The 23,547-nt window shown below is 32.2% G+C and overlaps 1 protein-coding gene and 1 long non-coding RNA gene across 3 annotated transcripts in view; both read left to right on the forward strand.

Annotated features, from left to right (window-relative positions):
* The window catches only part of LOC141454292 (voltage-gated delayed rectifier potassium channel KCNH8-like), a 218,381-nt gene that overhangs the window by 69,691 nt on the left and 125,143 nt on the right, over nucleotides 1-23,547 (forward strand). The window lies entirely within an intron of this gene.
* Nucleotides 1,643-22,787, forward strand: LOC141454348 (uncharacterized). 2 transcript variants are annotated; one of them, XR_012458645.1, is made up of 4 exons: nucleotides 1,643-1,791; nucleotides 3,816-3,972; nucleotides 12,704-12,837; nucleotides 20,570-22,787. It is a non-coding gene; the product is annotated as an uncharacterized lncRNA (long non-coding RNA). The 2 variants fall into 2 exon arrangements; XR_012458644.1 differs by lacking the exon at nucleotides 20,570-22,787 and adding an exon at nucleotides 15,325-17,286.

Genomic DNA, 23,547 nt, shown 5'->3' on the forward strand with positions numbered 1-23,547 from the left:
ATAATGTGTGTTGTCCTTATTAATTAAATACATTCTTAAAGTCCACGACAGTATTTTTTTTCGTAAAAACTTGCTCCGAATTCTAAATTGAATGGAAATCTGGAACTGATCAGAAAACAAGCTCTCTATGAGATAAAAATCAACCAAGTTTTTATTATATTTAATAAAGATTTGAAAATATTTTGAAAAACAAATTAGATTATTAAAGTTTAAATGATATTGTTGCAATCAAATCATACAGTTTGAGATAACACACAAAATTACTATGTATCGTTTGGTTTAATAGAAAATTAAAGTATATTTGACTTTATTTTCTGGTTCATGAGACATTTGAAACGCTTATCTGTGATTCTACCATCTTCGTAAACTAAAACTGGAATTTAGATTCAAATTTATTCTGGTATTAGGTTAAAACTCAAGCCCAGAAGTATGATCTGATAAGAAATGTGTAAACGAGTAAAAAGTGAAGGTCTGAAGAATAATAAAAAAAAGCCTAGAACGTCAGGCTGTTTATAGAATGCTAAATTCTGGTGTGACAGTTGCTCCAGGGATTTGTAGCACATGGTAATTAGATGAGGTAAGACATTAATAGTGTGGGCACTCTGGAATTTATACCTATTAAATACATGATCAATTTAACTATGTGCCAAGTAGCTAGAATGAAGTACAAATATGTTACCAAACAATTAATCTAACCATCTAACTAATTAATCATTTATTGTTGACCAAGGCAAACAATTATCTTATAAGTTCGCAATGATAGTTTTTTTTGGTTATTATTAAATTTAATAGTAAGAAGAGTAACCTATTTGGTCAGTTATAGATACGGTGACCATTATTTTTGTATCAAAAAACAGGACAAGGAGGAAAAAAAAACTATAAAAAATATTAATACGTTTATTAACTCGAGATCGGTTATTACAAAACAATGGCCATATAATATGGCTCATGTTCAACCGAAACTGAGCGACTACTTGCACTATACACTTATTAATTAGTAACAAAATGTAAATAGTAACTCTTGTAAATAGAAAAAATACTCAGTCTTTTAAAATTACAACAAAATTTTGTTTTAATGTCACATTCTTTAAAACTATACTAACGACAATAATATACAAATATAATATATCTAATTTTCACAATATGAAGATCAGATCTTAACAAAATCATACATAAATCTTCGAAAAAATATTCATATTTTCATTAATTTCATTGAGTATAATTAAAATTTCATTGAAAAACAGTACAAATGAATAAAAAACAGGACATTTATGCTTAAAAAAAAAAAGAAGGACAGCGTCTTAAAAAACAGTACTGTCCTGCCAAAAACAGTACGAATGGTCACCGTAGTTATAGACCTTCAATTTTTTGAGTGCCCTAAAATAATATTTATTTTATATTTTAGAATAATCTTTTTCTCTTAAAACCTTATAATTCAAATTTGTCTTGATAAACGATTACTATTTTCCAATTTCATGGTCACAATCAATTGAATTAGAGACATAAATAAGGGTACATCAATAACATCATACTCAACTTGTTGATATTTTTTAACTTGAATTTGCGCAACTTTTATTTAGGTTGATATTTTTAAGTAATCATTAATCTATTGATTTTTATTCATTTATTTAATAATTGCAAAGTGAAGTAACTATACATGAATTTAGTGCACTATCACTTCTAAGTTGAATTACTCTTTACAGTTAAAAATACAATTTAAACTGGAAATAAAATCCAATTAATATCTTATTTATACTCAATAAGAATTGAGTTCTAATTAAACTGAGCCATGTGAGTTATCAATGAACAATTTAATATAATAATACAACATGCCAAATTTAGGAATAATAATAATTTTGAATACAAATGAAATTTAGAGAAACTTAAACAGAGCTCGCCACTGTACTGTGCGTTTAAATGAAATTACTATTCTGTTGTTGAGAGCTATTTATATTCTAAATTAAGGTCCATAACAGAGAGAGATATTCAAATAAGTTGGCTTTTTAAACATTTAATAATTAAATTGATGCATTGATTTTAAATTAATATTTTTTGATTAATTGTGTGATGGAATATACTACTCCTAGTTTTAACCTAATTTCCTGGAGTTTTTAATTCTTTTAGTAATAAACCACAAAAAAAAAAAGTTACAGAACATTCACAACTGTTTGACTAAATTGCCTGACAATGCTAGATAATATGCAAGGCTCGTTAGAAAAAAAAAAGAAAGACTAGATTGGTAAAACATTTGAAAAGCAGTTTGAAAGGATGCAAGTCGTTCAGTCTTCAATCATGTGTGAGAAAATCAGATTGAATTCTCTATTCGTTTTTAGAGACACTTTGGGTTCATTGAGCTTTAGGTTTTTTAAGACTTTGAATAAGAAGTCTTCTACTGAAGTGCTTGTCCAGAATAATTCTCATTCTGTCAGAATAGCATCAGCTTAATAAGAAAATAATCTATTTTAATATATTAAATGAATGAAGGAGAACATAACAGATTTATTATTTATTAGGATTTAATCCTTTTAATTTTATTTCATTTAACTTTTTTTACCAATAATTTTTTACGAACAAGAGTTTTGGTAAAATAATTAACATAAATAAAAATTAGTGAAATTAATTATTAGAGAGAGAAAACAAAATTTTTAATTATAATGTATTGATTTGCATTATTCATTTCTAAACTCAGTTAAGTGGTTGGCCGGGAGTTGAATCTTCTTTTGGCATCTCAAGGTAGAACATTATCTTTTGGATGTAAATTTTTCTGACGGAATAAAAAAAAATAAAAATAATAATCTCCAATAGCTTCTTACAGCTCACTGTCCGGTGATGGACAGAGTTGTCTGTGACGAGAGAACACTGTCCAGAGGCCGGCAGTGTACTGAAAAAAAGCTCCGGGCGCCAATAACCCTAGATGTTGACGCGCCTTAAATCATCAATAATAATAATAATAATAATCTCCAATATTTTTATTTTATACATATCGGCAACTTTTGGCTGTTTTCTCTTAAAACTTGTTTGATTCCCTTTTTTGAAGTGTGAGAATACAATTGGGAAGCCAACATGTTTAAAGTTCGAATTGGTTAGTAGCAACCCTAAATATTGAATGGGCAATGTATTTTGTGTTAGTAGATTTGTAAATTGAAATGATTGAATCTATTATATAGTGGTATGTTTCATCTATTTTGATTGAAAAATTAAATTTAAACTTTAAACTTATTATCAACTTTCGAAAGTGTTTTTTATTTGGATGAAAAGTTTAACAAAGTATATTGAATTAAGGAGTACTATCTTGTTAAAATTCTTTTCCTTGCTTTTAGCTTTTGAAAGCTCCTTACTAAAGAATCAGAGATGCGAATATGTACTTCTATAAAATGCTTTCTATTCGATCCCCTCCTAAAAGTCACATTCAGAAAACTTCCTTACAGTTTCTCATTGTTTCTCCCCTCGTCTTTAGCTCCATTTTCTCTTAATTTGTATTTTATTGAATTTAATTTAAGACAAAAATCTAAAACTTTTGACTTTTAAAGCAGAGTCACTTTTAAAAGTAACTATATATTCTAAAAAGTTTGTAATTCTAGTTTTGTTAAGTACTTTTACAATCCAATTTAAGTTCAAATTTTTAATTGAAGAATTAAGATCTAGTCAAAATATTCTAAATTTCAGTCATTCTGTTAATCTAATAATCAGAAAAACGTTCCTATCGAAGTCTGTTATATCTGATTTTTCTTTTTAATTGTACGCTTTACTAAAAAGCGTACCAAAGAATTTTTCTGATTTTGTATCGTGCTCTTTTATTTGTTTGCATTTTTTAGGCAAAAATTACTTCAAGAACTGGACTTGATGACGATTCTCTTGTGAACTGACGTACACAAAGCAGTCCACATTTCTTCATTTAATGCTTATGATCAATAAAAGATATATCTTATAATGAACAAAAAACAAATTAAATCCGGTGCTTGCTTAATTCTGGTAAGCACGCTTTCATTCCTGAGCTAATTGAGAGAGTTAATGTGAGTAAGCGTCTCATCTAGTTAAGAACACAACAATCTTTGTGACACTTTAATTGCCTTTGTGGAGAGTTTTAATTATGTTTATTAAATAGGCAAACATGTAATATTTTGTTTTAATTAAATTAATTGTGTAAATTTTGTTATTTAATTAACGTTCGCTCAGTAATTTAATAATAAAGTTATTAGGGAATGGATTATCTTACGTGGTTAGATTAGTGGTTTCCAATGCGGAAATCTTGGGATCGAATCCAGTTGCTGCCCTTAGATGTTCCCTTACTAGAAGATTCTTCGATTTTCTCAATTCCATAATTCTATTGTATTACTTGGAACTACTACAGTTTTTTTTGTTTAAATCTTAAATATTAAATTTAAAAACAAGTGCAAAAAAGATAAGCGCTAGATAAGAGATGGGTAAATTAAAATAATCGGAGTGAGGCGATGAGGCTCACGGTCTTAACGAGACCAGTCTCAATTGTGCTTACCAACCCTAAGCAGTGGCGAATGGTGAAGAAGCATGGAAGCCAGCTGGTTATTACCTCCTCCCAAACTTTATGTACCAATTTATATTCATAAAGGATTGCTAAGATTGTTGGATTATCATTGCAAAGACTACATCTTCTTGCCGCTCACCATAACAACAGTACCATATCTGTTTAGCTAACAGTACCATATCTGTTTAGCTAACAGTACCATATCTGTTTAGCTAACAGTACCATATCTGTTTAGCTAACAGTACCATATCTGTTTAGCTAACAGTACCATATCTGTTTAGCTAACAGTACCATATCTGTTTAGCTAACAGTACCATATCCGTTTAGCTAACAGTACCATATCTGTTTAGCTAACAGTACCATATCTGTTTAGCTAACAGTACCATATCTTTTTAGCTAACAGTACCATATCTGTTTAATGAATCTTTATTCTTATGTAATCAAGCATGATACCATTTAAGTGTTGTTTGTAATTTTATGTTTTACTTATTAGTGTATTTCTATTTCGTTTCATTTTTACATTTTGCTATCTTTCTTAAGGGCAGTATTGTTTTCCTGCAGATTGCAGTTTTTGTTTTCACAATAAATATTTCTTTTGAGGTCTCCTTAGTCTGATTTATTTATTTTTTCAACTGGTCTTTCTTTGTGTGTTTAAGAAAAATCTGGAAAATCGTTTCAAGAAAAAAATATTATATTTAGCCTTAACATCGAGATGTAAATCTTTCTTTTAAAATACCGTTTTAGTGTAATGTTCGGTTTTATCACTTTTATGATATTAATGAGGATGAAAAGATTAGTTAAAGTTAAAGCCAGTAATGAAATAAAGACAGAGAGAGGCAGGTAGTTAACATTAATATAGGTTCATTAACGGAAGATTGTATATTTTTAACTGAAACTAACATTTATTACTAATTTGAAATTGGCCTTAGAACTATAGTAGTTGGTCTTTTTGTGTACATCTTAAACAATTGGATTTAAAGGAAAAGTGTGGATAGTACGAACGCGAAGAACAACTGTTAATTCAATCATTTGCTAATTCAATTTCCTTGAAAATTAAGTAATGTGGGTTGTACATTGTTTCCTAAATTACTGTATTTAATGTAGCAAGCCTGTCTGTTTGAGACGTACCTTGGGAAGCTTGAACTAAGTTAAAATACTGTCTGGCTTTCTCGTTTAATAACTTTCTTAATACAATTTGTGAATGGTGTAGCTAAAAACGTTCATTTCAACCCATAATTTCAACTCTAACGGGTTCTTTGATTTTAATATCTAATATTTAAACTGTTTTCTTTATTTAAGATAAATCAGTAATTTCAGATTTTTTTCCAAAATTAAAAAGTCAAAAAGAAACAAAATAATTCATTTGAATATTTTAAATTTTATCCAAAAAACTGGACAAATTTATTTCTAAGGTTAGATAAATTTTCAAAGAGCAACTACACGCTTCAGTTAACATTACTAAAAGCAATGAATTTGTTTTTAAGAAGAGACTATACTTAAATTTAATTTATTTAAAATAATATTTGTTTTTTAGTCTAGTAAAAGTTTATTTTTATTTTATTATAAAGAAGTTTAAAGCTAACACTCACATCTCCATGGTATGTGCTTGAACTGATCTAATATCTTTGAACACTTCCCACTAAACAATAAAGATGTTCTTATATTTTCCTTCATCTTAAATTACAATAGTTCACTGACGATACTGCAATTCTTTCATCACACTCCAATCCTATCCAAGCCAGTCTGAGTATTCAAACTCAATTAAACCTTCTTGAAACATAGTTTCGGAAGGGGAAAATAAAAATAAATGAACAAAAGTCAGTGAACATTAGATTTGCATGAAGGAAATCAGTGTTCCACCAGTTCAACTGAACGGTCTAAATATTCCTCCAGGTGACGTAGTACAATACTTAGGACTGTAGATTGACAAGAGACTCACCTAGAACCTACTCGAATGAAATTTGATGATCTCTGGTGATAGTTGCTTTGTTCTAAAAAATCCATTGTAGATCATGAAAGATCAAAAAAATAAGATTTCAATATCTTCTTTGATTACCGTAGACTGGAAAATACTTAGAAATATCCTAGGATCTGTTCATTGAAACATCTGGATTACTCAGATTTTATTCCAGGTCCTAGTCTTGTCTTTCATGTATAAACTTTAACAATATCAAATTGACTGGTCCTTTATTCTCAACTTACTATACTCCACGTACACAAAGTGCACTATTATGCTAAAAAATCTTTTCTGATAAACTATTTACCGGACTGTCTACAATTTAGTCCAATTCTAGACTAACGGAATCAATTATTATAATCATCTATTCAATTTTAAGAAAGATTATTTCAAAAATTTATGTCTGTATTACCTGATTGATTGACCATATAATTAATTATTTATCCAAGAGTTTTCTCATTTAGATTTTTATATTTATAATTTCATGCTTTTTATTCGTTACTATCCACTACTTTCTTATATTTTACCATTGGAAATTGATAATTTTGAATTATATAGACATCGCATTTATTTTATTGTTGTTCAACTTCTATTATTATTCTTTGTTAACATTTTAATTGAGAATAAATGCTTTTATATAAATAAATATGGAGCAGAATTATGGGGCACTGCCAAGCCATCCATTATAAATCCCATTTAGTCCTTCCAGTTCACAGTCCTGACCGAATAGTCAACGCAACCTAAACTGTAACCCACCCTCGCCGTCAGTCATGACTTCAATGTTCCTTTCGTTAATGAATTTACGAACCCTTCTTCATCCCAGTAATGTCCAACGTTGGTTCGCTTCTCCCAGCTGTGTTGCTGGGTCTAGCTCGGTGATACAAGCTGTGTAATACGAGTATATTGTACGTACCATTTGCCAATGTGTACAGTTTTTACTGCTTTAAAAAGAAGAAGTGGTAATAGCTGTTAAACCGTTTAACATTTAGCCATTTATAAAAATGTTTCACAAAATGTTACTATTGACCACCCGAAATGGTAGTTAATTCTTATCTAGCTTATTAACAGTAAAGAATAATCTATGTGTTACTAAAATCCAGTATAGAAGACAAAGTTTGCTTGCTTCTATTGTTCAGCTAATAATCTATGAGAATAAAAGGTTATTTTATAATTGAAAAAAAAACAATCTTTAATTGGATCTATGCCAGTAGGTTCATACCCATTTTGATTGTAACAGTTACACGTGTTGCAAAAAATAATAAAAGTATCAGTTTGACAGTAGAGCGACAGTTTTTAAAATAACAGCATCCATTTCATCGTTCGGCCGATGATAAGGGATCTTTCAACATTTTGTTAAACATTCATTGTTTCCGTGTGAATGTATTTGAGTGTGTTAGATTCTCGAAAATAAACAGAGAGAATTTTTTTTTTTCTCTCTTTTATGACCACATTGCACTCCCTGACACCTGACCCTGTTTAATCACGTTTCCCAAAACCAGATTTTACTTTGCTGAGAGCCTTACTTCTTTAAATAAATAGTGAAATAATGATTTTCAATTTTTTAATGCGATGATGACAGATTAGAATGAACTTGTGCTTTGTCATTCAGCAGTAAGCTACCATCTGGGTAAAAATTTTATGTAAGCAGATCAGTAGACGATTGTAGCTTGCGGTTAATTCACTTCATATTTTATTTCTTATTCTGTTTGAAGTCGTCAATTATATATTTTTATCATTTGTTTCTGCTTCTTCTCTGCTACAGACAGTTTGTTCGCTTCTTTTTTCTGTCTAATTTCAAGCTGTGTACTTATGTTTCTTTCCAATCTAATTATTGGACAATTATACTGAATATGCTGTGCTGAATATGTATCATATGCTGACAAAAGGTTTAACATTCAACCAATGTGAGCTTCAATAAGAAATCTGAACTACAAAAACTAAAGAAACTAAGACTAATAACTGGGCTTCCCAAATTATGCTAATCATTTTCTCTCTAGGAGAAGAAAATTTAATGTGTGATTGCTTCTTTGTGAAGAATTTTTTACAGGAAACTAAATTCCAAATATTTCAACAATCTGTGGCCGCAGAATATTGATTGCGCTGTGAATTTCTTTGAAAATAAAATTTTTTAGTACGATCAGCATCATTGGTTTAATGAAGAACCACCTGCTGTTATTTGTAGAATAAGTATTGACAAATTAGAATTAATCAACCAATTTAAGATGATTTTTGTTTTTCTTGAATTTATGCTAAAGGTTTATTTGACTTAATTGGAAGGGATCATGTTCTTTATGCAATCAAAAAGTATTGGGAACGACCCCACATTTTTTGTTTCTGTTAGATTGCCCTGTATGTGGTTATAGAAGCCAATATTTACTCGATTAGGTACGCGGTCAGGCCAGTTATTTGGATCTTTTGTGAATACGGCCCTTGTAAATGTTGAATAATTTATACATCACTTATTAATATCGCCACTGAACCTACAACAAGTTTTTTTAGATGAATAATTTCGGATGAATTCTATTATGGGACCAATTACCAATAGTGTATTGTTATTTTATTTAGCATATCACTTACTGATCCGCAAATATTTTTATTGAATAGTTAATGTCTTTATGAATATCATTTAATAAAAAGTGCTTATTACTAACAATATTTCTTTTATAATGAACTAGCTTCATTTACAGACAGATTATTGATGGTAAATAAATCATTCAGAACCCTATACTCTTTCTCAGAGTCAAGTTAGGCCAAACTTATGGTTTGTGGATGTTAAATAATAATTTTCTTTTACCAAATTGACTTTATTTTTTTTTTTTAAATCTTATTTTACTCATTCTTTGTTTGCACCAAGTATTAGAAAACACAAATCGTTAAAACCAAACATCAACGAATTGTACGAGGGTCGTTTGAAAAGTCCGTGCAAAGTCAGAGAGATAGCACTACTGGCGCGTATCGAGGTTATGTTTAGTTAGTAGCATCTCTTGGAAGAACACACACCAAGTTTCAGCCAGATCGGTCTATTTCTTTGTGTTTGAATCGAGGAAGTCGAGTGATTTTCAAAAAATGGACAAAAAAGAATTTCGTGTGTTGATTAAACACTACTTTATGAAAGGCAAAACGCCTCAGGAGACTAAAGAGAAGCTTGATAAACATTATGGTGACTCTGCACCTTCGATTAGAACAGTTTATAAGTGGTTTCAAAATTTTCGGAGTGGCCATACGGGGACAAGTGGCGCTGAACGTTCTGGACGCCCTGTTGAGGTTACTACTCCAGAAATCATTGATAAAATCCATGATATGGTGATGGATGACAGAAGAGTGAAGGTGCGTGAGATTGCTAATGCTGTGGGCATCTCGAATGAACGGGTACATAATATTTTGCATCAACATTTGGACATGACAAAGCTTTCCGCAAGATGGGTGCCGCGATTGCTCACGCTTGACCAAAAACGAAATCGTGTGAAGTGTTGCAAGGACGGTTTGCAGCTGTTCCAGAAGAATCCACAGAACTTTAAGCGTCGTTTCGTCACTGTGGATGAAACATGGATACATCACTACACTCCTGAGACCAAAGAACAATCTAAACAATGGTTTACCAAGGGGGAATCTGCGCCAAAAAAGGCGAAGACCGTTCCTTCGGCCGGAAAGAATATAGCGACTGTCTTTTGGGATTCGCAAGGAATAATCCTCATCGACTATCTGGAAAAGGGTAAAACTATTACAGGTGCATATTATTCATCGATATTGGACCGTTTGAAAACCGAGCTGCAAGAAAAACGCCCACGATTGGCCCACAAAAAAGTCCTTTTCCATCACGACAACGCACCAGCTCACACCTCAGCAGTTGTGGTCGCAAAATTAATGGAAATAGGGTTCCAACTCGTTTCACATCCCCCCTATTCTCCAGACTTGGCTCCCTCGGACTACTATTTGTTCCCCAATATGAAGAAATGGCTGGCGGGAAAAAGATTTTATTCAAACGAGGAGGTGATTGCAGAAACGAATGGCTATTTTTCAGACTTGGACAAATCCTATTATTCGGAAGGGATCAACAAACTAGAGCAGCGTTGGACGAAGTGTATAAGCCTAAAAGGAGACTATGTTGAAAAATAAAAAAGGTTTACCCCAAAAAATTAAGTAGTTTTTATTTTTGCACGCACTTTTCAAACGACCCTCGTATAGTTCAAAACAAATTGGTATTATAATTTAAAATATTTTTCTATGCTTAATTGTTTATGAGACATCTGTAAATAAAATGAAAATTGAATAACTAAAATATAAAAGTAAATAATAAAGTTCTTAGCTTAGAAGATATAACTATTTATACCTTGGCAAACAAAATATTTCCTGGAGCTGCCACGATAATTAATGAGCTACTTCTAATTAAATAACTACTGAGAGTGTGCTTTCATTTGTACGGTTGGTTTGATTTATTATGTTATTTTATGTTTTGGAGGTTCACAGGGTTTTATTTTCAATGTTTATACGAATACAGTTTTTTTGCCTGTGATGTACATTTATTGAACATATAGGAAAAAAAGGAAACATTTCTGGAAAACATGACACAGGATTATTACATTCGTTACTCGTTATAGGAGTAGGTAGCCACTCCACATTTGTTTCTATTATTATTACTTTTTTGAAGTGATCTGCTTTGAGGAAAGTAGATGTTTTAATTATAGTTGGGAATTAGGGAATGATATTCTTCAACAGAGATAAATATTTGATTGTTATATTATATATACAGTGAAACTTTATAACTAAGTTTTTCTAGTATTTGTACGTTTTTTTGTAAATGTAATTTTTGTTGATTATCGTGTTCGTTATTGTGTGAATTTATTGTTTTGTTGATATTTATTGGGAAATCGTGATTTGTATGTAACTTATGTTGTATTTGTAAAATGTATTTAGTTGTTTGTTTTTAATCACTCCACCCTGCCATTTACCTAATTTCTATTTCAATAGATTTGGAATTCAAATTAAATATAAAGCTTTAATGAATAAATCAGAATAAAGTAATCGCTAATTTTTTAGACGGGGGTCAACATCCTATTTCCAAATTTCGCGGAGGAGGCGGAGCATACAAATAAAATGAAGCTGCAAACGGAATTCGAACTGAGGATCTTCTATTTACAAATCACGCTTTATGTTTTGTACTTTTAATTTTTATCTTCATTTTATAAATTAATCACAAGTTATCGATGGTAAAATAAGAATGAAAGTATCCTTTGTGCTGCGTTGAAAGTTTCAATCTAATTAATTAATAATTAGGTTTCTTTAATCCTGGCGCTTTAGAGTCTCTCTATCAGTTTATTGGCTTTTCAATTCCTTCCCAGAAAGCAAAGAAAATGTAGTTGCTTTCTGATTTATTGTTGTGGAGAAAATTAATTTTTATTTTCTACTCGCAGGAATTATCATAATTCAGATATACTGGCGAATCCATTTGGCTGTAGGGAATTCCTTATGCATACAAAAGGTAGGATAATTTGACTGAGTGGTAATAATTGTGTTGTGAATCTTTCTTCAGTTGATATACCTTTACAGAATGGATCGTTAAGGAATGCAATTGGTGGTAAACACTTTGAATATTCCCAAATCAGATCTTTAGCCTGAAGTACGGATCTGCAGCTATAATCCCAAAAAAACAATAGCAAGCATTATCTTTGGAGTAGTTGGTGACAACTATTTATCATCTTCATATTTGATCAAATCATATTTAGCTTTAAATTATTGCGTACAAGAAGGTGGCAGCTAAAACAAAGATACGCTGTTAGTAATTTCAGTCAATGCCTTCAAAATATCTGATATATTTGAGTTATGTAGCTAATAATATAGCGATTACTCGGGTTAAACTATTCGTGATTGACGAGCAAAAGTAGACAGGAGAAGATTTGATCATCCATAACTTGGCCCTTCTGGGTTTCAGTCTCTCCTCCACTATCAACATTGAAGTCCACTTATATTATTATAATATTATGAAGAAAAGCTTTGGTGTAAGTTGGGAAATTGCTTCAAGAGGAGAAAGCGCACTGTTTAGATGTATTTAGGTTCACCTTTTTGTTTTAAAAATACATAGTTTTGGACTCAAGTTTCTCAAAACGCAAACCAATCTAATAAGAGTGTAACACAATTAAAACGTCTTTGCGTTTTTGGCTAATTTACATTAGTAAATATTTAAAAAAAAATAAAAACTTACCATTTTATTCATCAAAGTGTAATCGATTTAATTTTTTTGCCAGGAATTTTTCTTTTGCACTGCAAAGATTCTTTGGAAGCCAATAATTTATTATAACTTGCTTTCATCACCTCTACCACAGTAGAGCGATGGAATAAATGGTTATCCGAAAGAAGGACGTTTGGACTTCAACCTTGGGTGAGGAACAAGTTCAACTCGTTAATTTTTAAGCCAGTCAGATCCAAAGTTATGATACAGAAGCATCTTTTTTTTCTGTTGCTTAAGAGGGATATTTCGGACTGAACCCTTAACAAATTGTGCTGATTAGATTTCAGATTTAGTGGGCCAGATGTATCTACGTGCCCTCTTCTAACTGATTTATTTAAAACAAGGATAAAATTGAAGTTAACTATTCAAGCAAACCAATAATTAATTAGATTTCAGAATTGATAGTTCACCCATTTTAAACCCACAATGCACCATTCGGTCTAACTTCCTCCATTGAATTAAATTAAATTATTACAAATTATTTAGTGTTTTTGATAATAAAATAAATGTCTGTTTGGTACTCGAAATTATAAACTAGGGGAAAAATTTCTTTCTTCTAATATAAGATTAAATGCTCTTTTATTTTGGTACAAATTCAAAAACCTAATGGGCTTCTTTTACATCATAATTGGAGGGAGAAATCGCTTCTAAGATGTTCTTCGAGCCCTAAATTATCAATTTCAATGTTTTTATCCATTGGACTCACTGCCCTTCAGAAATTTAATGGCCTCCTAAACTATTTTTGACTTTTCTGTGGTTCTCCACAGATTGGAAACCATTGCTTTAGTAGTTATTTTTTTTTTTTTTTTTTTTTATTTTTGGCGCATCAACAGCTGAGGTTATTAGCGCCCGGAGCTTTTTCCAGTGCACTGCCGGCCTCCGGACAGTGTTCTCTCGTTACAGACAACACTGTCCATCACCGGACAGTGAGCTGTAAGAAGCTCCTAGGAAGAGAAAATATAAGGGTCAGCTGCTGGATTCGAACCCGGGACCTCCGCGTGGGAGTCCAGTATGCTAACCTCATAGCTAATCCCTTCCCTAGTAGTTATTGATTTGCTATTAAAGTTTTATAGCAAATTAATCAGGATATGTTTGTACTCTAACAGTTTCTTTGAACGTTTTTGTTGGAGGTTCAAAGAGCTAAGGGTAAGCAATTCCAAGCTCCTGTTGCTTATAGATTTTTCGTTAGAAAAATCCAATACAAGGGGTCTCCAAATAAATCTAGTCCCTCATAATTCTACTTAAAAAAAAAAAAAAAAAAAACTATCTCCTCGCCACTGTAATCTGAACGATAAGACATAAGTTGCTGCACTTCAAAGAAAAAAGTCTAATGTTAATTTGAATTACCCAAAATGGTCCTGAGAAAGAGGCCTCTGAAAAGTGAAGCAACAACTCAACATTAGCTGATTCTTAGTGACAATTATTACTTTAGATTGCCAGCACACAATGGGTATCCTCCAGAATTCGTTCAAGTCTTCCAGAATTGGAAGGTCGACAGAGTCAGTTAAAAGACAAAACTCAACAGACTATTTCATCCTATTGTTCATCGTTGCAAACCATTCTAGAAGATAATTCTTAGTAACACTTTTAATCTGCTATAACATAACTGGTGCCATAAAATGGGTTTAAAATCGCTTTTACGAAAAGCAAAAGACTAAATTTCAGTCAGAAAATCAGTGAAAAGCTGTCCAATGAGAAATACTCTCTCTTGGAATGGAATCTCTGCTCGCAGATCTTCCATGAACTCTAGAAACCATCTTGTGATACTTCTGAGATAATTATGTATTATCAGTAACCCACTGGAATAACAAACATTTGCAGACAATGTAATAACCTTCAGCAGCTCAAGCAGTAAAAAAAAAATACAAGAGATAGAAATTGAAAATCACTATAAGTCCATCTAAACATTTCGCTGTACAATATTCTAAGTGTACAATACAGCGATGTTGTATTAAATTCTCTGTATATCAGCAAGGCCAGACTATCAATGTAATAATGGTAGATAAAAAGAGGAAATCTTTCTTGCCTTTACGCCAGTATAGCTAGAAGAATTTTTTAGAGGATAAAAGGATGAAGCATTTTCTTCTAGGAAAGTATTCCAACACCCCCTCACTTCGCCACAGTTAACATAACGCCAGTATACACTGATACCAACGTTGTCCAAAGGCTGACTAACTTGATTTTAGTGTTAGTACGCTGAGAGGAAAATTGGTTATTTCCCATTCCATACTGTTCTTTTTTCGCCATTTAGTCATTTCATCCTGATTGGAAAATTAGCTCTTCTTTCTCTCTTTCTCTTTCATCCATCCCTTGGCTCTCTAGATTTGAAATTCAAGAGATATTTGTATATCTATTTTAATTCCGGTTGTTTACAAATAAATGGGCACTTTTTGATTGATTAATTTATTCTGATGAATTAAAGAAATGTTCATTTCTTTTTTCAGCTTTTAATATCTTCATTGACCTCTTCACTCTGTTCTTTTAATAAATCTCAGCTGAAAATTATATTTACTTTAACCCCTCCATGCAGCTTAAACTATTCCTTAACTATTCTTTTATCATCTTTCTTCTGTTTCTGATTCTGATTGTGCATCTTATTTCCTTAAATTGTGTTTAAAATGGGCATTTTATTTATAGCTTTTGGTTCTAAAGAAGGAGTTCCTGCGTTGTAGAATTTATGTTAGGAGTGGTTCTTCTATGTGGCCCTAGAAGTATATCCTGCATGAAAACAACACAACAAAAAAGAAAAAAGAAATAATATAAAAACCAGAAGAAGAAAAGCAAGATTACCGTATTTGACGGCATATAAGACGCACTTTTTTGCCTAAATTAGGTCTCAAAAAAGTTACCTGCGTCTTATACATGAAGGACACAGGTTAACTTTCAATACTGAATGAATGCTATTTTTAGCCCGAATAAAGGTCTAGACACACATAACTTTTTCTACATCTGCCATAAGTATTTTATCAGGTTTAATAATGACTAAACTGCGTTGCTTTACTTTATAATTGACTGTTCATCCGAAAGGCTGGATGGACGAAGCTGGAATGAAACTGTGGTTACAGAACGTATGGGCGAGGCGACCTGGTGGACTCTTAAGAAAACCCTCTCTTTTGGTTTATGGATCAGTTTAGCGCCCATAGAACTGAAATTTACATATCATGTGCAAAATAGCTTGCCGTTTGTTAATTTTCCTTAATAAAAATATGTTTGGTAATTGCATTCAATGATTGTTTATTTGGCTTTTACGAAACGTGAGAACTAAAAGAAACAACATTTTAAGTTATTGTGGTACCGCAGACTATTGAAACTTTTTTTCCTTGTGGTGTGGCCTTCTAAATAAGGGTGCGTCTTATATGCCAGTGCGTCTTATATGCCGTCAAATACGGTACTGTATATCTTTTAAAAAAGTAATAAATTTGTATGTTAAATAGATTCTACCGGGGGAATTGGCTATTCAGCCTACGCCACCGCGTCACCCCAAGGATCTATTGTGGCACCCCCCTAGTTGGAGACCCTCCCCCTACCCTGCCCTTAACCGAACTGTGGAATTGGGGGGGGGCTCCCAGGTGGTCAATCAGAGCACCTGCCATCAGAGCACCCTCTCGAGTCCTGCTTGCCTTAAAAGCCTTAATAGGTCCGAGAGAGGGCCCTGGCTGAGGCTTGTTGGCACCAGCTTCTCTTTGCCAAAGAGGCGGTACCTTAGCCAGACCAGCCCCTCGCACTGACATACCACATGCAGTGCCGTCTCCTCTTCTTCCTGACAAAACTACACAGGCTATCCGTTGCCAGGCCCATGCGATGCATGTGCTTATTTAATCTACAATGGCCAGTGAGAATGCCAACTGCTATCCTTATGGCCACCCGGCCTAGTTGGAGTAATTCTGCAGTTAGCTTGGGCGAGTAGCTATGGAATTTGACCCACCATTCCCTTGATCGGTCCTGCATCCAAGCTTAATGGATGCACTCCTGAGGCATCTTGAGACACTGCAGAACGGCTCCGGCCCGATAAGCGCTCTCATTGAACCCTCCCGGGCCAGGCGGTCCGCCGCCTCATTGCCTCTGTAACCCGAGTGCCCAGGTACCCAAACCAGGAAGACCTTATTATGGCTACTAATTTCCTTCAGTGCACCTAGGCAGTCCCACACCAGCCTTGAGCTGATCTCCCACGAGTCAATTGCCCGCAGAGCAGCCTGGCTATCCGAATAAATGACGACTCTGGAGTTATGCACTCCCCGTCTTCTTATTTCGGTGGCGCAGATAATAATCGCGACTAGCTCCGCCTGAAAGACCGTAGCTAGCCTTCCCAGGCTCACCGAGATATTACATCTCGGATGAGCCCCGTACACGCCGGCTCCCACTCCGTCATCCATCTTGGACCCGTCCGTGTACCACATAGATTCGCCTGTAATTGGCGGCCCATTCTTCCATGCCCCTCTGTCTAATATCAGGACTTTGAAGGGTTTTTGGAAGTCATACCTAGGAGTCATTATGTCCGTAGGCAGGCCCAATTTGTATGTTAGTACATATATAAAAGTATAAAAAAGTGTTCATCGTTTTTGGTGACTGATTCATTAATCTAAAAGAAAAAAAAAAGATTATAGCCTATTTTAGTCATAATGTTTTATTTATTTTATGCCAAGCATTCGACCTAAGCACTACTTCATTTTCAGAACTTATGTTTGTAAACAATTGTAATATTTATTACATTTTTAAACAAATGGTTAGTGTTTCTTCTCTGTCTAGACTGTTTAGGTACTATTTGTGTACTGTTACTTACATACCAACTATAAAACATATACTTTAAAACTGTGGCCAAGTTTTGCGGTTTGTAGCGTTATTAAAATAATAAAATTTGCCGAACAAATAAATGTTTTTACAATTGTAAATAATTTATGTTTACAATATGTAAATAAATCTATGCACTCAGTTAATCCTCCATTACCATTAGCTTTACCTGGATACAAGGGCATTTCCTGCGCTCTCATTAGTAAAATTAGTTATTGAATTCATGGTACTGTTTACCAAGTAAGTAATAAATTTACACCAGTTGCCAGAAGTAAGTATTTATTTTGTTATAATTTTTATTTAAAACACAATGTTTCTTCGAATGCTGCATTTTATTCGCCACTTTCTATTATTAAAAATAAAATCAGATTCAATAGAAAGGATGCCCCACTGGAGAAACTTGCCTGGACTCTTATAAAATGTTAAACAATATGTTATTTTGTTTTTATAACTAGAACTGCTGCAAGAGCATCAATTTCATGAAAGTAATAGTATATTGACTCGGATTTTGTTCGTAACGATTGCTTGGGAAATAGAACGTTCAGAAGATTAATTGAAAATAGAGAGAGAATGAGGTGGAAGTTATGATGTTCTATTTTCCTTAATTTATATTAAAAGGGGTGTTGATTAAGACTCCTCCTTAAAGCGGGATTCCTGCGTTTTATAATCATTATTATTTTTAATTAAAGCCGTCTACGGCTTTTCGAATTGTGTTCTCTCGTTAAAGACATTGTAGTCAATTATAATTATCGGTTAGTAGGCTACAGAGTCTCTTAGAATGGAAAATCTAAGGTCAGCCACATGGACTCAGGGCTGAGTTCAGCTTAGTTGCCAGTAAAAGTATGGAATTCTATAATTATTATTATTTTGTAAAATTTCTTCTGGACCACAGTGTCTGAAGGGCATGAAGGGCTGCAGTACTTCTGTAACTAGGCTTTCCAATAGTTAGATTTCCGTTGGTCTAAGATAATAGCTGCATAAAGTAAATGCATTGCTCCTCTCCAGAGATTAGAGTTTGAAATGGGATAGTCTACAATCAGTGGCCTCTTTGACGTGGAACTGTTTGTTTATTTCCACGTTTGACAAATCAATTAGATTCTATTTACGTTCTCTTTATCATGGCACTTCGCATCTGTCTGATTGATGGCTAATTTAAATTCACGTTTAGAATAATAATCCTCAAATCTAGCTAAATCATACTTATAGTACAGAAGTTTTACTACTCATGGTGCAGCATCTTCATCATGCTATCAAAAACTTCGACTGGTGTTTTCTTTGAGCGAGCACTGGTCGCACAACGAGCAAGGATCAATTCCACCTCTAGGCCCGTGAGGTGGAACCCTGCAATTACTATAGTGGTAACTAATAGATACCCAGTTATCTTGTACCAATTCTAAGGGTTATCACCAAGATCTGATTAGATTGTAATGAGAGCCCACCTGTCTTCGAGAACAAGGCCGCCAACACCCCTAGAAGAAGTGACTAGTTTAGATTCTTTCTCTGAATGTAGACAAGTTTAAAGCGATCTAGGTCATATAAAAGATGTTAGTCCAAGTAAAAAATCCGGCAAATAATGACATCATCTCGGTTAGTTGTTCCAAAGAAAAAGAAAAGTAAATAATAAATTTGAATAGTTCTAAATTAATAGTTACCACATGACCAGATTGAAGTAAGCAATTTCTAAGAAGAGCCGATTTATAGTTTGATTCATTTCAGTGTTTTTTGCCTAAATTCTAAATGTTTTTGAAGAACGAGAGTTGTCTTTGGGCTCATCGAATGCAAAGAGCTATTATTTCAAAACTAGATTAGAGGTATTAAAGTCGAATGAATATAAAACGAAAGATTACTGATATTAAAAATGAATATAAGACAAATGATATTTCATTAAAACTGTCCGGTAGGACAGTTGTATAAGGGTTGATAATTATATAATTGAAAACAACAAATACTTTCATTTCATCAAAAAACTTCTGTGTGGATTCTCAAACGACTTTATTTTATTATAATTCACAAGTTTCTAATTAATGCATAATCATTGTACTTCGAAATAGCTTTTGAGTTTCAAGAGAGTTATTAAGCTGTAATGGTCAAACACAGACTTATTTTATTTTTATTCAAGGGACAATCACAGTTTTACATGACCGCAATACTATCCTGATCAAGTAAGCGAAAGTAAATATATATATGTTGTGTATGTAGATGTAATATAAATTATTTTATTTTTATTCACCTTCTAACAACGCTCATATTTTCATTCAGTAAAATATAATTACCGCGGTTCCATTTTAAATAAGCATTATAAATAAGGGTATTATGTCAGCAATAGGTCAGATTTTGTTGTAAATGGATAGGCAGAATATATTGATCCATACGGTTGGCAATTTGTTAGCTAATATCTATATGAGATAAGGGAACGGTTAACGAGTTCTACAGAGTTCTGTTAGTTCAATATCACTTAAGTTTACTTTATAGTCACTGTTAATGTTTATAAGATTGCCGGCGCATCTAGTTGACTGTAAACTACTAATATGGCTAAATATGTTATTGCTTTAAATCAACTTTATTTTCATTCCAAGAAATTAGTCTTGATTCTTGAATTGCCAACTCTTCCATCTTATCAGTACTTACAAGGTTATTTATGAGTCTAAAAATATTAACAGAAACTTGAGGTGGACACTTTTTTATGGAATAATCAAATTACAAGGTCCATCATTTGTAATATAAAGTTTTTTTGCAAAAATATTAACAAAGATCTGATCATATTGAAATAAGTGAAAATAAATCTATATTTATTCCTTGTTATTTTAATTGTAAAACTGAACTGAAGAGTTTATTATCTCGGCATTATATTAAAACCTTTTTATTTAAATGAGATTTTCAATAGGAGAATTGGAAGCTGCAATCTGTTCTCAGTAATATGCAGATTTTAATTCAAATTTTAATTTATTCAATAGAAATTTGAAAGAAGTTTGTATTATTACTAACTTGCTAACCTAAATAAAGTTTCTAAATAATTATGAGCTACGTTCTCTTTAAATGGAAGAATTAATTAATATTTTATTTATTTATTTATTTACATTTACCTCTGTTCTAGTCAACAAGACATACAGAGAGGGTTGGCCTATTAATTAAACAATTCATAAAATAAAAAGACAAAAACAAAAAATAATTCAATCAAAAAACAAACAAAAATGCAAATTCAATGCAGAAAAGATAAAAGAATGCTAACTAAATTTGAAATGTACAGAAAAGAACAAAGAGTCTGTAACTAAGAATATTTACAAAATAACAAACTAAAAATACTTCCTGCAAATGAAAAAATATTGATGAATAAAAACTTCTTAATAATAGTAATAAAAATATTTATAGAATAATGGTTAATTAACAAGAAAATAAATAAAATAGACTACTTGGAGTATTCAAATTATAATGAACAATTGAACAATTACCGCTAAATAAACAATTTCCTTATTTTAAAAAGATGAACAAAAAACAGGAAAATATCATTAAGTTTATCTAAATGTCCTGGCTCCAGGAAACTCAGCAAATTTATTAATTGCTCCTCCCGATTGTGTTTTGAAATATATTTGTATAAATATTTTTCTCTTATTGATGTAAAAATTGGACAAATTAAAATGCTATGAGCTAAATCATCAGGTTCATTTAAAGTGCACAGCTTACAGGAGTGGCTGGAATCGAACAGAAATTTATTTTTATTCAGATAAACACTAGAACTTTTTCTGTAAGCTGAACGTACTTGGGCTATCAATCTTAGTTTAGAAATGTGAGTCTGAGATTAGATTCACAAGAAAAAGAGAAGCTGCAAATATTTCTATAGACAGTATTGTAGCGACTGTTTAAAACTGTATTGATATCACGGCTAAATAGATTATTTCTAAAAGAATCCAACATATTATGTCGATTCTCTTTAAGTGACTCAAGATTCTGAGATTGCCAAATATCTTCTGCACCGATGGAAATCAAATATCTTCTCAATTCTGTCATCCAGTTATATGGCATACTGAAACTACTTAATTCCAACAATCTGGAGTAGCACAACTTAGGTAGTCGGTATTCAGGCATCTCCAACAAAGATTCCCACCAGTTTAACATCCGCATAAAGATTTTACACTGAACATGACGTCTGCCAGCTTCAAGTCTGACATATGAGTCAGGCGTACATTTTGGCAGGTGTAACAAAACCTTTATAAATCTTAATTGCCCTCTCTCTAGGATATGAATATAGCTGGAACCCCAAATTTCCGACAAATAAAGAAGCACACTCTCAGAGATAGAATCGTAGAGATGGACTTTAGTTTTCCAATCATCACTCTTACATGACTTTAGTAGAGACAAAACAGCAGATGTGGCAGAGGCATTCTTAGCAAGAAAATATTCGCTAGTCTTAAGAAATTTAGCAGAAGAAAATAACGGAACGCCCAAATAAGTGAACTGACCACAGTAATCATCAAGAGTAATGTCCGCATCCAATACTGGGTCAAATGGGCCAAAGAATTTGAAATCAATAGATAATTTAGGTGGTAAAGAATTAATTAATATGTAAGCAAAAAAGTAACTCACCAATTTAATTTCTGACAGGAAATTCTGTAATCAGTTTTGAGTTTAAACCAATAATATTTCCTTGCCTGTTTTATATTATCAAAAAAAATTTATTTTCAAGTCATGCTAATGATTTCTAATTTATAAAAATTGTCGATACTGACAAAATATAATATATTTTCAAAAAAAAATAACGTTCTAATTTATTAAACTAATTATTAAGGTGTTAATATTTTTATTTCATTATAATAACAGATTAATAGTGTACCTTCTCAATAAAATCCATAGGATACTTCGAAAGACACTTTCTGATCCGCGTGTAAATGACAGTCTAAAAATGAGTTTGGAGATAAGAAAACAACACATCTTAAAAGAGCGTATTATCCAAAAGTTAAAGGAATGTAAGCTTAAGATGCAAGCCTTCAATGGAGTAAGGAAGTTAGGCGATTAAAGATCATCATTCTCCAGACTTATGGCAATTAATTATGTCCAGTGAAACAACCATAATTGATTCCGCTGGAAATGGCCCATATTAATTAGGATATTTCAAAATCATTCCTTCCGAACTAAAACTGAAGGTTCCATTTATCTTACAATTTTATATTGTCGCTTCCCGGACAGCTCCTTAAATATCTCTTCGTGTAAGAGTATGTACTTCTTGTCCATGCTTCTTTTTTCTAGGTGGTCATTCATTGGTTGCTCTTTGTCTATAACTTTGGCAGTGTAGTGTTCCTTTAATGATCCAAGTCTTCTTTCACCGCTCTTAATGGCAGTATGTCATGAGAACCTTAACGATTTCTCTATGTAAATTTCGTACATACCTCCTCGCATAAATGTAATATCGTGTTTGTGAACATGACCCATTGAAGAAGGATTTCACTGGACTTCTTTAGTTAGGGAAAGATTTTTAACCAGCCTATTGAAGAGTAATTTCATTTTGCATTTTCCATTACTTTTTGCTTTTAATCAAATTATTATTCTTTCAAATTCAATGATTTCTTCATTAAAAGAGTTAATTAAGATGGAAAATATTACTTTGATTGAGAAACGGAAAAAGATATTAAATAAATAATGTAAGAGAAATTCACTTTGAAAATCGTACGACTTATTTGAAGAAAGACTTTTTTGATGTTTTGTTAAAAACGTTTTTTTTATAAAATCTTGACCCAAATACTGAAGAAATAGTAAGGAAATAATAGGTAATAACTGGATCTGATAGAGTTGTGAACTGTTCGAAACAGAACTTTGACAATCAAATTAAAATCGTAATTTACATTAGGAAATTTCCAAGTTAGACCTTTATAACAATCGAATTATAATTCAGTACTTTGTTTTCTCGCAAAAATTAGGCCCAATCTTGTTGAAATTTGTAAATTAAATTTTCATATTTAGAAGATGATTTAATGAATAAGAAATAAAATATTAACAAAATGTTTCTCACTCAAAACCAGGAATGGCAAAAGCTATCTAAGATATTCCTTTGTATATATCACATAATTTAATACTTTGTAA

This window comes from Rhodnius prolixus, unplaced genomic scaffold, assembly GCF_049639745.1.
Source record: "Rhodnius prolixus isolate KJV_2025 unplaced genomic scaffold, Rpr scaffold_9, whole genome shotgun sequence".
In the NCBI taxonomy this organism is placed as follows: domain Eukaryota; kingdom Metazoa; phylum Arthropoda; class Insecta; order Hemiptera; family Reduviidae; genus Rhodnius; species Rhodnius prolixus.